At 35.7% G+C, this 15,431-nt stretch overlaps 1 protein-coding gene across 4 annotated transcripts in view; it reads left to right on the top strand.

Annotated features, from left to right (window-relative positions):
• Window positions 1-1,938: 1,938 nt before the first annotated feature.
• The window catches only part of CDH10 (cadherin 10), a 99,117-nt gene continuing 85,624 nt past the window's right edge, over window positions 1,939-15,431 (top strand). For 3 of the 4 annotated variants that reach the window (XM_027681960.1, XM_027681979.1, XM_027681974.1), the window contains exon 1: window positions 2,227-2,449. The gene's annotated coding sequence lies outside the window, so the exon portion shown is untranslated. Of the gene's footprint in view, window positions 2,081-2,226; window positions 2,450-15,431 lie in introns of those variants that run through there. The other variant, XM_027681966.1, reaches the window with a different exon arrangement.

Here is a 15,431-nt window from a genome sequence, read left to right as displayed (position 1 = left end):
ATTTTTTAACTTGATATTTAACACTTAATATTCTGTTCATTGTCCAAAAAGCAGTCCAGCTTTAAAAAGCTATTTCCAAGCCATGTTTCACATTTCCACATATTTCCACATATTTGCGTCTCCCTTCATCATAATTTAATTTATTGGTAATATCAAAATGAAAGTGAACCTTTTATTCTAAGACAATCGTCAGCTTTCTGCTATGGGATCAAAGCCTAGTTTTAATATTTTAGGAGACAGAAGCACAGTTGGTACTTTCAGAAAAGAAACTACCATGAACTTTACCTTCAGATCAATGTGATAGGGTTTGTTCAAAATAAAAAAATCTTACATTTCCAGTTTTGCACAAACAAATGGGTAAACTTGGAAGAGAGCATAGATGTCTCAACATTGTCAGTTCCAAATTGATTACTGGGAACTGTGAATGTATCTTTACATAGTGTAATATCAAATTCTGTCAGAGACTAGGAAGCTTGAGAGTTAGATTCTGCAGCCTTCTCCTTTCCTCTGAAAGGACTGAGAATGAAAGTCTTTGGAAACCAGGAGCAGATGGACATACAGCAGTCCTGATTTTTATATTGATAGAACAATGAGAAAGGGAGAAGGAAAGAATTTTTTTTACAGAAGTTTTATACATGGCACTGTGTATTTATGTGCCCAAGTTTAGTGAAAGCCAATGAATTTAATTGCTTTCCTTGAAAGATTAAAAAGCTGTGACAGTAGATAATTCTTTCAAAAACAAATCATTTCATATATGGCAGTAAAACAATACTCCCCCTGCCCCTCCCCTTGGGATTTTACTGCTTTACGTGTTTCTATCTCCAGATGATGTCTTCATATGCTAGTATAGCATGTTACTTAAATACTGACTTGCTCATCTGCCAAAAGGTTGTACTTAGGTGATGGGTCATTTCTGTTCCTCCTAATTATTACAAATAAGGGAAAGCAACGGCAGGTGGTTACATTAGGAAGTGATACCACTCATGATAAGGGTCTTGCCTTTTTTTTTTTTGTTGTCTTTTCTCCTGACAGAAGCTAAGAACAAGCAGAATAGGTAACACTGAGCAGCCTAACAACAGCCAGTGATCTATTTCTGTATTAGATTTTCTAACAATGAAATAGTTTTCACTGTTACTTTCTTTCTCACTCCCAAATACATTTTTCAGCTTCTATTTTAAGAGAATTTGGTTGGGTTTTTTTCTTTTTTTGGAAGACTTTTCTACAACCAGAGAAAGTCCCTTATGACACTTCTTAGATAGAGCAATACTGACATCCATTGGTTTAATCTTATGTGACTATTTGTTAAATCTCTTCTAACTAATGTACACATAACCCTCTACAGTATCACACTGAAAGGATTGAAGTTGATATGATCCAAGGAGGATTGTGCTAAGCCCAATTTGCTGTATTAGAAACATGAAACCAACTCAGATTAACTCGATGAAAAGAAACACATTGCAAAATGTGAATTCCAAATACAGTGACTGAAATAAAAACAGGTATCACAAGTATCAAAAGGGGAAAATATTATGGGGAATTAGTAGTGATGCTGAATTTTTTTATAACCTCTGGAAATGTGAAAATACCTAATTTTATATCAACCTGTCTTGTTTTGTATTAATCATAATGCAAAATAGTGAAGTATGAGGAAAAATCTCAGAATCACAAAATGTTTCTCATCTAATAGGAAAAGCAGTTTAATAAACAAAATTACTCTCTGGTTTCTTCTGAGCCCTCCAATCTTTTCATTTAACTTAGCAGCATACTATTTTTTAAAATATGTACATATATATATTTAATAAACATTGCTATAAGATCATTGGTGATACAGTAAAGTGGTTATATTTAATCAAGAAATACACATCACAAAAAGCGGAGGTGTTTTCAGTATTCATTAGTACGACAAGCTAAGCAGATGAGGCTTAGACTTCAAAACCGAAGAACCATTCTGGCAGCGAAGGGAGGGCGACAGGCTTTAACAAAAAAGCTTTCCGTTTTCTGTACCCTCCCACCGCATTCACTTGCAAATCACTGTGTGCTCGGAAAAGCCTGCACTTCCCCGATCTCCAACCTTCCCAGGGTAAGTGCTGCGGCTCTGTCAGCAGCGCCTCTCTCTCCCGCTCCCCTCCTCGGAGGGAGAGTGACAGCGTGTGTGTGTGTGTGTGTGTGTGTATCTGGGCACGTTGCGTGTGTGTGCGGTGGTGTGCTTTTTTTTTTTTCCCCCTACTCTGGAGCTCTGAATGAAAGCCAGTCGGAGGGAGAGCTCCCCCTTAGCTTTGGTTACCGACCGTCCAGAGTTAAGTGATGCTGGGAGAAAAAGCCTGAGTTAGATCCAAGTAGGATCAGCCTTAAAAAATAACAGGAGAAAACAGACCCAAAAAAAGGACTCTAAAAGCTCGTTTTTCATTTGGTTGGGGTGGACATCACTTTCTCAGAAGCAGAATAAAAGGTAGGAACCTTTCTTATTTTCTTTCTATTGATATTATTATAATTATTATAGCATGAGCTATAGCATGCTGTTTAATGCAATTCATATATTTGTTCTACTATATATAACTTTTTACATTTTATAAATATGCGTCAGAAGTAATGACACAAGGGATAGGAAATAACTGCTGTGCATTCGCTCCTCAAATTAAACCAATATCATATGTATTCAAGATTGAAACACTAAGCATTTTATGGGTTTTTTTCCCCTAGTAAGCAGGCTCTCTTTTAAGTAGCAGTTTCCATCTGTATTCAGTTCTTGCAAATTCAGTGTGGAGGGAACAATAGTGATTGAATTGAAAAAAGCACAGTTTTTCATAGTGTAACAGTTATGAACATAGCATGAAACGTACACATATGTGCCCTCACTTACTGTATACCTGTGCAAGTCTGTTGCAGCTTTCACTGTTATTCGTTCTGCCTTGAATTGAATTTCAGAAAAATTATCCACACTCACACTCACAGCAAATGCTTCTTATGAAGGAAATCCCTGTGGAGAGGGATAGCAGAGTGAATACAGGCAATATTTCACATATCTGTACAGAGCTATATGCACTCAAATGAGGAAAATATTGCCTGGTTTGACATTTCAGTAAAGAGGGAGTGGAGGGAGAAGGGAAAAGGAGGGGGAAGAAAGGAAAAGGTGGAGGGAGGAAAAATTTAGTCTGCACCTGTGTGAGCATTTATTGTCGCTGCTGCAATAAAATCCATATTTGATGTGGTGTTAAATTAATGCAGCACAATACAAGTCTAAATCCATGCTTCCAACTACTAACTATTGATGGCATTGTCAGCTGTATTAGGAATTTTCAATAGGCTAATACTGTACATGAGTCTACTTGCAGCTGTAGAACTCTAGCAGTGCTTCAGCTTAGGAGAATGCATCTGCACGTGCAGTCGGTGGCAAGTAGCAACCAGCATTTTAAGACTGACCTATCATCGCTGTTGCCTATAATCTTCATCTTTCATTTCAGTAAAAGCCTCTGTATTATCCCAACTGCATTCCCATTGCTTTTAAGGTATTTTTTGAGTTATACAACTTGTTGTGCATGTTTGTGTATATGCATATATGAATGTGTATGTTCACAGGGTGAGGAAGTAGGTTTGTAAAAAATTGGGGGTTTTTATTTTTTTTTTTTAAAGCTAGTAGGCTTTAAATATACATGGTGACATTACTGGAGGGGAAAAGCAGAGAGTGGGAGACTGGAACATACTTCTGAATCTCTAAATCCTTTTTAAATATGCTGTTTATTGGGAATGTTACGAGTCCGGGACAAGCATTTATTGAGATTTTTCCTGTTACTCAAACTTTTATGTTAATTTACTTTTTGAATTTAATAGCAGTCTGTGCTGTTTCAGAGGAGGAAAAGAAAGAAGGAACTTAGGGAACTAAGAAAAGCAAGAAGGAAACATAAGCTATCTTCCTCAGGAGTTGAAAAACAGCTTTGTAGAGTCAATATGGGTTTATGTCAAGAAAGGAATACTTCTTGGATTATAAACTGTTAATCTAATTTGTGCCTGAGGGAGTCTTCTCATATTTTTATATACTTTGTTACATAAAAGTTTGAATGAAGAGATGAGGTCATTTCTTTAGCAGCTTCTGTTAATTTTAGTTTAGATTTCTCTCTGTTTTCTTATGTGTGGTGTCAAGACAATTTTGTACACTCAAGTAGGAACTTTGAAATGTCTGAAGAGTGCTGACTAGCATATATTTAAGCTTGAAACTGTTTCTGAATATTTGATTTTTTGTTACTTTGGATAGCATTGGAAAATATGTATTGGCTGCTTCCCTTGCCAACCCTTTTATATTCATAGTGCTTTGTAACAGTTCATTGAAAAGAAAATAGCAAAATACATCTTAAAGAGTGTATATATAGGACCTTATATATACTTAAACAGTTTTGTTGGTTTTGCTTTAGAGTAAATGAGTGTAGATAGACTAAAACTTCATACTTCCATGTTCTCAGTAGACAAAGGATCTGTGAAGAAACTGATGAAATACTGAAATGTGCTCACAGTAGACACTGTGGTTACTGTTCTTTTCTGTGCCTAGTTGCAGTTGAAAAACACAAAAAAATAATGTATGTGGCAGCAAATGAACACATAATTAAATGTAGAGAGATATTCATAAAATACACATTTTCACATGCAAAGCAGTATACAAATTTCAGCTAAGTAATGTAAGGTTTTTCTTGTTAAATAATTAAATGGAAAAGTCAGAAAATGTTAATTTGAAAATAATATCTGCCTCTGATTCTGAAAGAATAATTTCCTGATCTCAACGTGATTTCCCAAGGAAACGTGAATGAAATAGAACCTGTCTCATCTGGATGATTCTATGTAGGTGACTTAGTTGCTAGGTCTGTTAACCATATTTACAGGCAGATTGCAGGTCAAAGGAGAATAATGTTGTACCCTATCACACCACTGGGTTGCAGCACTAGTGCAGGGGGGTCAAATGAAGATTGAAATACTGTTGTAGTAGTAATGGGGTGAATGTAGGGTTATGATAACATTATTTTAATTGATGAATTATTATCACTTGAAATCAAGTTTGTAAATACCAAGATGCTTTAACGTCACATTATGTCCATCATAGATTGAAAAAAATCTTCTGTATAGTTAATTCTTCGATATTATGTGGCAGACAGAAATGGAAGCAAAACACTGATTATTTGGGCAGAAAATAAAAGTTTAAGAAACATTTTGCTATGAGTTTTTTAATAACATACTATTTGACGTATCATTTGTTGTAAAGGAGGAAAATTGAAATTAAAAGAACATAAGCTGTTTTCTTAAGAGCAGTTTAAAATATGCCTGAGTAGAACATTATGAAGGGAGACTTCACTGCACATAAGGATGCCCCATCATAACATGCTTTCAATTTCTCCAAATAATTTGGAACTATCAATAAAAGATCATAGAAACTAAAGGTACAGTTCACTGAAATATTGATTGACTAAACAACACACACACTGCACATCCTGCACCTTCAGATCTACTAATATGACCACTTGCTTTTTGATAAAAACCCCATACTTCCTCTATTGTCCAATTTCTGGAAAAACTTGAAAACCAAAAAAAAAAAAAAAAAGAAGAAACAATGGTAATCTGAGCTCTAAATGTTCCCGAAATCTCTCTTCAGGCCAGGAGGTACTCCTATGTTAAAAGTTGCTTGTTTTTAGCTCCCTGGATTTACAGCTCTTCAGCTTTGAATCCTTGGCATGGTGAATTCTCTAACATGTCTGTTTCTGTGGGTTAACAATTCTACAGCAGAGCAATAGGAAAAATCATCATCTCTAGGGAGCTAAATGTGTTATCAGGCTGCATTACTGCACATAGAAAAAAAAAATCAACTGGACCTGAGCACTGCTCTTTTCCTTGCTCTGTTTTCATCTGGTGGGAAGCCAAAACACCACCCAAGCAAAGGCTACTGAGCTTGTATGTTCTCTTTATTGGTTTATCAGTCTAATTTTTAATATGTGGAGGATCTGCCAAAAATCTGCCAGCTGAAGCTTTATACACATTTCTTTTTACATGCAATCTTCCTCATTATTAAGTGTCAGAGACAATTACCTCAAATGTGTGTGTGTGTGTGTACAGTACAGGTAAAACAGAGACAACCTTTAACTGGCATAGGGATTGCATTGTAGCAATCAGAATACTGTAAAGTTTCTTTCCTAATTTATCTCAGCATTTTATTAGTTCACTTTTTCTGTAAGCTCCCACTACTCTTTCTTGCTTTTATAACGTATATGAAATAGATAATGTTTATCACTTGTTAAAGAAGTGTGTCCAGCAGGAGACATAAAGCTCTAGCAACACCTCAGAGGTTCTTCCCAGCTTGTACTGTCACAGGACATCTGCTCTGGGATGCAAACTCAAGCCTGCTAGTGTCTGTACTAACAGGCTGCATCAGGGGAATACAAAGATTTAGGAAGTTAACTGGATACAACGAAAAGCAACATGGCAGGTGTCCTTTTTAGTATTATTCCCACGTGTACATCATTCTTCGCATAATGTTTTTATTTATAACTTCATTACAACATCCCTCAATTGTAACTCGAAGTGAATGTTGAATCATATTCAAACAGTAGGGAATCATGTAAAGAAGAGGGCATGTGTGTTTTTTTACATAAAGGTAATGATTCAAAACATTATTTGTAAATAGGTGTTTCCAGAGTTCTGTTGCTCAAAAGCTGTAACTGTGTTCTTCTGTGTTTTAAAAAAATAAAAAACCCTCTCCAAGTATTTTCTCATGAAGAATTGTGTATGATATGACATACCTGTATGAAATATGTATCTTTTGTGATTTTATTGTTAATATTCTATCACTTATCACATTAGAGATTGGTTTTATTGTATCATCCTATTGCAGTGCTTTGCATTACAACATAAAGAACATGAACATACCATCACTAAGCTAGATCAGATCACAATCCTCAAAGATGAATGCAATCCTCATGAACTCTACAATGCTATAATATCCAGATTTTTAGGACACAAAGAATGGATACCAATGTAATTTGCAGCACTATGAGGAAGGCTCAAAATGCAATGGTGAAGAGGACTATTATTTTTCCTACTCCAAACTACCATAAAATAAATATATATATAATTGAAGTCTTATTGGGTACGTGTGTCTACCACACTTCAGTAGTTCAAATGATATTTACACCTGTTTAATGAATGCAAAAATTAACTTATTTTTATGCTACCCTAACAGCAAACACAAATAAACAGATAAACCTGTGTCTAGGAAACTTCGATGCTGTGCATTCTGTCACTGGTTCCTCTAAGTATCAAACAAAGACTTATTTCCACTGGAATCAAAGAGAGTTTTGACCAGGTTTCATATCTTACACATAAGGCAAAATACATGGAGAAAATTTTTGAGTTTTTAAATGAGGGTGAGAAAAGATGTAAGAACCCATGGTATGTGTAACTATTTGGAAGTAATATTCAGGATAGAGGGAGAATGACCAAGTTTATTGTGCTTCTAAGAATTCAAAGAAAAACTATCCTGTAAATGTTTTAAACTCCTTTCTCTTACAAATAGTGACCCGCCATTTTCCTGATGTCTTTTTCACAGTGAGTGGAACTGCAAAACATAAATGCACATTGATTCTATTTGTGTGTTACTTGAAAATTAGTTAAAAGTAGACATTTAGATTAGATGTTAAGAAGAAATTCTTTATTCAAAAGGTTGTGAGGCATTGGAACAAGTTGCCCAGAGAAGTTATGGATGGCCTATCCCTTGAACTGTTCAAGGCCAGGTTGGATGGGCATCTGAGCCACCTGCTTAGTGGGTGACATCACTGTTTATGGCAAGTGGGGGTTGGAACTAGAGGTCTTTCAGGTCTCTTCCAATCCAATGCTTCCTATGACTCTGACAAAATGTCATTGATTCTCTCCATCATGAAAATTATAAGTAATACATTTACTAGAAGTTTGTATGTGCTAATCAGATTGATAAGATTTAATTCTTAAGTTACTTTTGGTTGTTTTTTTTAATGTAGGGGTTATTTAGAAGATTATCTGGATTGTTAGATTTTAAAAATAATTGCAAAAGAAAACCCAAGAAAAATAGAAAGAATATATAGAAAAAAATAGGCAAAATGTGTTTAAAACAAAAAAATCCCCAAACATGATGAATTGAAGCAAAAGAATGAGAATACTTCAGTTCGTATTTCCTCTCCACCTGTATATAAATTTTAATAGCAAATTATGCAAATAACCTTTCACCAGAAGTTAACATCATGTTATAGATCATATGTTCATTATGAGTACAGATATCTTCTAATTTTTTTTATTTCATTTAGTACAGAAGGGGTGTTTATATATCAATACTGTTGTCTACTATTATTATTTTTTCTTGCATCATAATTTTGATCCTGTGACATAAGCTATCCAGAGCTACTAGCCTGCTGTCATAACTTTCTGCTAAAAAAAACAAAGCGAAAGCAATGTTTAATTAAAATAGTATTGTAGTAAATGGTAAATAATAGTGTAAACCTCAATTTTTCAATGAATTACTGGTGTACACCTAATTATTTTGCACCCAAAAGAAACAATTTCCTTCTAAGGTTAGGGAAGTAAAACATTTCATTATAACATGAAATATAGTTTAAGATCTGCTTAAGCATATTACATCCAAGTTCCCTAAATACGCTACTGCTCCCCACGTCCCATGGCCAAGTTTTAAATAACATTTTTGTCTTCTAATACTATTTCCCTTTGGGATAGTTTCCATAGGCTTTTGGCAGAAATCTGTAGTGTCTGTAAAAGAGTAGGATGTAGAACACTATTGTGAGAACCATTTTGGGAAGTGTGATTTTTTTCTCCTTTGTTGGACAAAGTTTTTTCTGTAATTAGTGTGCTGAAATGTGCCCTTTCCCTTGAGTAAGAACATGGTGCTCATGGTGAAGATATCACTGAAGCTGACATCTTGATTAAAATGGGTGAATAGAGCCCCAGGTATATTGGATGCAATTGCTTCTCTCCATGACTTAATACTTAGGGGCATTTTATTAAGCTTCTGATTCAGAAGTTAAGGCAATAGTGCTATGTGTGACTCGATCTACTTTTTTTCTTCTAATTACGACTGAATGGCATGTGTACAGATACATACCCAGATGGATTTTCCTATGTAATAGTACTCTTTTATAAAATACAGTCTTTTTTTCTAGCTTATACAATTACTTCAAATTTCCCTTAAGTGTTTTCAAATGAAGTAGTACCCTGATTTGACTAATTAATTTGAGGAAATCTTTCTTAAGGTGAAAATGTTTTACTTTGTTTATATTATTTAGATAGTCTTTAATCATTCTGATGGTCAGAAGAAATTGATATCTTCTCTAAAATTTACATACATGGGTGGAATATACGTACAGGATGGAAAAATAAGACAAAATCATACATTTCTTCTTTCTATCCTTGATTAGTAAGGCATCTGAACCACTCTGAAATACTTGTGCTATTTGTGAATATATCTTTATTGTGTCTTGGTTTCCTCTAGCTTTCTTTTTGAGGTCAGAATAATGAGAATTAGAAAAGAAAGAAGACCTAAGGTATAGTGCATTATAGTAATAATCCCTTTAAAGATTTGATGGGCATAAATCTTCAAGAAAAATTAAGAATCTACAATGTGACTAAGAAAGATCACTAGCCTTGAGATATTCTGAACTGCATACCTAAAATTTTGTGAGAAAGAAGGAGAAATAATTTAAATTTTGAAATGAGAAGTTTGGGTTTAAAAAAAAAAAGTAAAAGCATAATTGCATTTCACCACATTCAGAAGTTTAGATGATATTTGTTATATTGTGTTTTAGAACTGAATTTACAAACAGTCATGTACAAGTGAGCTTTTAAGTTTTCACTTCTAACAACAATCACTTAGCTGAAGTTAAACACAAATGGTAAAGCTCAAAGTCGTTCAGCCTTCTAAATTACAGGACCAAAAGCCCTGTGTTAACACAGCAGTAAATTCTTGTTAAATTTTGGGTTATGCACATTCAGGAGAGAAAATACCTGCTCGTTCCTTTCTCCATGGCTGCAGCCATCGAGATCCAACCAGTAAATGCTTATGTATGTATGGCCTAAGGTTGTTTTGCCCCTTGAACAGTCTGTGAAAGTCAAGTCTAGTGGCATAAAAGCAGCCTAGGTGGATCAGACCCACAGCTGCCAGTTAAATGGTTCCAGCTCAACCTCTGGAAAAGCACCCAGACAGTCTTGTCTTAGAGGTATGTATCTGTGACTGTTGGGTCATTTTAGATTTTAGTGATGTGACTGGTTCCTTGTTATTCTGGGTATGCTGGTTGGAGTCCATTTCTAACTCTAGTATATTAAAATCCTTCTTGAAACTGGGCTATTAATTATCAGGAAAATTGCATGAAAAAATTGTGGTGTAATAATGGTATGATGACTAAAAAAAAGCATAAAGAATTAAAGTCAATTCTAAGTAAACGAAATTCATCTGAATGATTCTAATGTTTAATCAAGCGCTGACTTCTCAAGAGTAATCTATTAGTGCTTTAAAATATATGAGCTAAAATGAAGTGATGTGAAGAAAAAAATGTTTGAGGGTAGCTTAGTATTTTTCTGTACAAACAAAAATACTGGCAATGAAGATCAGGACAATACTGACACTATTTTTAATAGTTGCTTTGCTGGATATTTTGATAAATGAAATGTGTGACATGAAATAATTTCCAGTGAAGTGATTATGTTTTGAATTTTTTTTGTCACACATAAAGCTTCGGGGTTTTGTTTCAGTTTGGCTTTATGCAGTTAGTCCACTCTGAGCTGTTTGTGTCATATAGCACTACTCTTTGTGAAGGATGAGGTTTTGCTGTGGGAATAGAAAAGCATTCACTTGACCAGCTGATATCCTATAAGCTAGAAATATAGTTTCTTCAGTATTTTTCACATTATATACCACACAGCTTTTTAAAGAGCTCACTAAATCTGAGATCAGCCTTTTTTTTTTTTTTTTTTTAAATTGCAATTGGGATGGAAGATTGAGTGGACTAAAGAAGTGATTCCTAATACATAAGTTGTTGAACTTTGATAAATTTTCCTTAGGGAAGACTATAACTTTTTGATGTTATTTTCTTATGTCTGTTTAGTTTTTTATTAATATATATACTGGTTATGTTCTTACTTCCCTGTCCTAAAGAGGAAATATATCATTCTGAATGTCCACTGCTTGTTCTTTGTAATTTGCTGGACACTTAAGCTTTAGTAAAACAATTTTTCTCTCCATATTCATCAACTCTATGGTAAGTCTCTGCATCTCAGTGCTTGGTCAAAGTAAACAGAATGGTATTCATAACTTGCTAACCAAATGGAAAGTCAAATATTGAAGACATTTCTTGTGCAATTCCCTGAAAAGTTTGTTCATTTTTTCAGATGGAAGCCCTAGGAATGCAGATATTTTTAATCTTTTAGTGCCATCTCGTGGCAAGAGGATAATTATACTAGTACACAGTTTCTATGTCTACCAGCAAAATTCCTTGCTTTGGTAATAGATATGTACGTATGAATTTTAATAGTGACTGTAAAATGGCAAACCAAATCATTCATAGGACAAAACTCTCTTTGTTTTTTTTTTCTTTGCAAATGCCTATAAATATCAATTTGAGAAATCTCACAAAAATTGACTGTCATTACCACATAGAAATAGATTTTTAGTCTGTCACATTAGATCCCTGTAGAACCCTTAAATCCTTAACTGCTTCAAGGCAATTGTCAATAGATTTTTATTGTATTAGTGCATTATATCTCTGTAGAATACTTTAATATTTAGCTAGCTCAAGGCAATATCCACTTCAGCATCCTGTAATGTTTAACAGAAAGCCAAGATCTGCGGTAGCATTCTTGTTTTTCATTTTACTTTCTGGTTTTAGCTCAGGAAAATTCATACCATCCTGCATCCAGAAAAGCAGTAACAGCACAAGAATGCTGTATATTTTTCTGATATTTTCACTGGGATTCAGCAAAATGAATGATTTTGGTTCTGTGCTAAATGAATACTAACTTAATACCTTGGGTTTTTTTAAGATAATACTTGTAGGTGTCTGTAATCAGTATAGATCTCATTCTTGCTCAATTTCTGAAGGAGTTTTCTATGTCATAATCCGTTTTTGATTCCTTAGCCCTAACTTCCATTCTGATTAAAGTTCCTAGATGCAAAAATACTACTCCCTGAAAAGAGCTGGAAAAAAAATTAAGATGTCACTCCTACTTCTACATAAATTTTTGAGTCAGGGATTCTCATTCCTTCAAAAGTAAGGTTGATAATTTTTTTTCTTTTTGAAAGACATATATTATAGTCTGCTTCAAATAACATGAAAATATGCTCTAGTCATTGAAAATCTATTGCAAATTATTACTTTGTTAGTTATTATTCCTCCCAGCTGAGGGAGGAAACACTATAAATCAAAATTAGTACCTAATGAAAACTGTGTAAGATCTCACCTTTGAAATAGAAGCAGTGTTCCAACTGGATATTTTTGTGATGTCAGATGATTTCACTTCTTTCTGTACACATGACCAATACTGCCTTGTTCTGTATTACACGCTTTCTAAATTTGTTCAGAAAATAAAAATATTATAGGGATAGCAATACAAGACGTTTTCTCTCAGTTATATGGTATATGGTATATGGTATATATTAAAATGTTAGTCACTAGAATGTGATTTTTAATAAACAATCACTAACTGAGGTACAGTTGTATGCTGTGCCAGCTCATCACTGTGATGAATCAGTCAACAGCTGAAGCATTCCTTTTGGTTAGAGATAATGTGATTTCTCTGCTTAGGGTTAGCTGGGTTAGCTAGAGATAAAACTCTGTTGTCTATCAGCAAGAATGGAGAGAAGAATCATAACATTAATATAAGAAGATATAGAATTTCAACAGTTTTGTACATGTATGTGATAATGTGATGATTTCCTCCTCATCTCAGTAAAATTCTACTAACAAATAGCACACTCAAATGCTTTTCTCTCCTTCTATATCTGCCTCCTACAGTACACTTTGCCTACAATATTAAAATAAGTGAATTAACAAAAGAAAGAGTTGCAATTGCTCATTCAAGTGAATTGACATGGTATGAAGTTCCTTACAAGGAAGACAAATCTAAATGCATGTCACAGCTTTGATAGAAACGTGGACAGAAAGGTGTGAAGCTTAAGGCTTTGAAAATGAAATCTTAAAAAGTTTTCTAGAAGGTTATTTCCCCAAATTGCAACTTAACATCTTGTTCTGGATTAATACACGTGTAAGCATGTCAGTATAATTTTTGTGTGGTTACATTTAATGCAAACTGAGTACAGAATATTTTAAAGAATATTCAAGAGGGGAGATGTAGAATGTTTTGGAAGGTGTTTTTTACATTTGGTTTAAGGGTTTCTTAAAACGTATTCACTTATAAAAGCTTCAGGTAGGCAGGTAGCATGCTTCACATGAAAAACACGGAGGTAGACAGGCAAAAAGTCAAGCACAGATACAGAAAGATGATGTAGAATGTCACAAATTACCAAAAAGAAAGTCTCCAGTGAGATATGATCGTGTTCATGCAGTGCAAAAAAGCAGAAGTATAACTGTAATAAGTCAGTTGACATTGTGGAGGAACAACGGATTGATTGATATGCATCCCTGAAGCACTTCAAATAAGCATTCGCTTAATTTCCTTAACAGAAGAGTTTTGAAATTTAGAAAGTGTTGTAAAGGTTGCATCTCTTAATTCACATGAAAATGCATTGCACCATCCTTCAATAAATGAAGGATAAAGCCATATGCAAAAGAAGTATGATATTCAGATAGAAGAAATAATAGTTTGGCCAAGGATTTGAGTAGAAATAAATTTGACGTGAGATTAAGTGAATTTGCAGGCAGTGCTATGTGGAAAAGAGGGACATAAAAGACGATGAAGGGATAAAAAGAGTAGTAGATAGTTAGGAAATGATATTGAAAAGATGAAATAATTCAACCAATCAAAGTCTTCATTGAAGTTAGAGAGGGAAGAGGAGACATGGTCAATTAAAGTGATTGTTCCTATTTGTGGAGCATCTGGAGGTGAAAAGAAAACAGAAATTAATTATTTTATGATTATATTCAGGAAAGTCTGGAAATGTGTAGAGGCCCATTTCAGAATATGTTTTTGAAAGAAGTAGAATTGATGGAATCTCCTCATCTCTTTTTGTCATGGTTTTAGCAAGGCCCAAAATCCAATTCTGATTCCTAGCCCCCCTCCCACATCTCAACCCCATGTGAGATGGGTTTTCCAGACAAAAACACGAGACTCAATATGGGGGAAGGAATATATTACAAAGACTATACACGTGAATAAATACTATAATACATTACAAACAATCTTAACTCTATATCTATCTCTACCATGACAATAATATTTACAATGGGCCAAATCTCTTCTCCCTCCAAATAAAAGTCCAGGAGAGAAGAAGAAGAAAAGACCCCTTCCAGTCTGTGAGCAGCAGGTCTTCCTCTCTAGGCAGCAGGCTCTCTTCTTCTCTTCCACCAGAAACAGTTGCTGGCTCTCTGCCAGCACACACGAGGGAGGTTTCCAAGTCTCTCTCGGCCCCCGTCTCCAAACAAGGGGTCTTTCCATGGGCTGCGTAACCCCAGACACGGCCGCTACACCATGGTCATATCACGAAGCACCGGGGTCTCCGTGACGGTCTGGTATCCTCAGGGGAAATCAAGCCCCTGTGCAGAGCTCCCATGCTCTGCCTCAAAGATGGCTGCCAGCTTCTCTGAAGCTGGAGCAGGGGGGGCCAAGGTCACCCCCCACACACACACATTCCTTCGGCCGTCCTGGCTTATCTCTCAGGAGGTCATGAGCTTCCTAGCTCCTCTCAGTAGTGCATATTGCACTTTAGGACTCCTCTCAGTCCACCACCCCCTCCTCTTTCTCAGAGGGGTCTCTAGTGAGTTTGGGGGTTTTGGTTTGTCCAGTTCTTACCCTCCAAAACTCTGTTCCTGCTGCTGGCTCGGTTCTACTCCTGCTGCTGCTTCTTCCTTCTCTTCAGACATCTCTGTGTCTTCCATGCAGCATACCGGCTTCTGCTGCTCCTTTTGGTCCTTATCAGTTGGCTCTTTGCCACTGCTCTTCGGACGCTGCTGTGTCTACTGCTGCTCCGTCTGTTGCTCCCAGCGTCTCCCACTTCTACTTACAGGGGAGAAACTCCCCCAGCTCCTAGCTACAGGCACTCAGTCCAGCTTCAACACCATTCCGAGTCCCTGCAGCCCCCCAACTGGGGGCTGGGGGGGGGCAGAGGCCCCCAAGGGGCCGGAGCCCCTTCTCCTCGTGGCCTCTACAACATGGCCACCTCTTCTTCTCACCACAAGAACCACTGCTTCCTTTTCGGTCTCCAGAGATATGTTTATATTTTGCAGGAGCACTGATTGGTCAAGCCCCAA

Source organism: Neopelma chrysocephalum, unplaced genomic scaffold, assembly GCF_003984885.1.
Source record: "Neopelma chrysocephalum unplaced genomic scaffold, ASM398488v2 Primary Assembly neopelma1_22b, whole genome shotgun sequence".
Taxonomy (NCBI): domain Eukaryota; kingdom Metazoa; phylum Chordata; class Aves; order Passeriformes; family Pipridae; genus Neopelma; species Neopelma chrysocephalum.
This window is presented reverse-complemented; position numbering and strand designations above follow the sequence as displayed.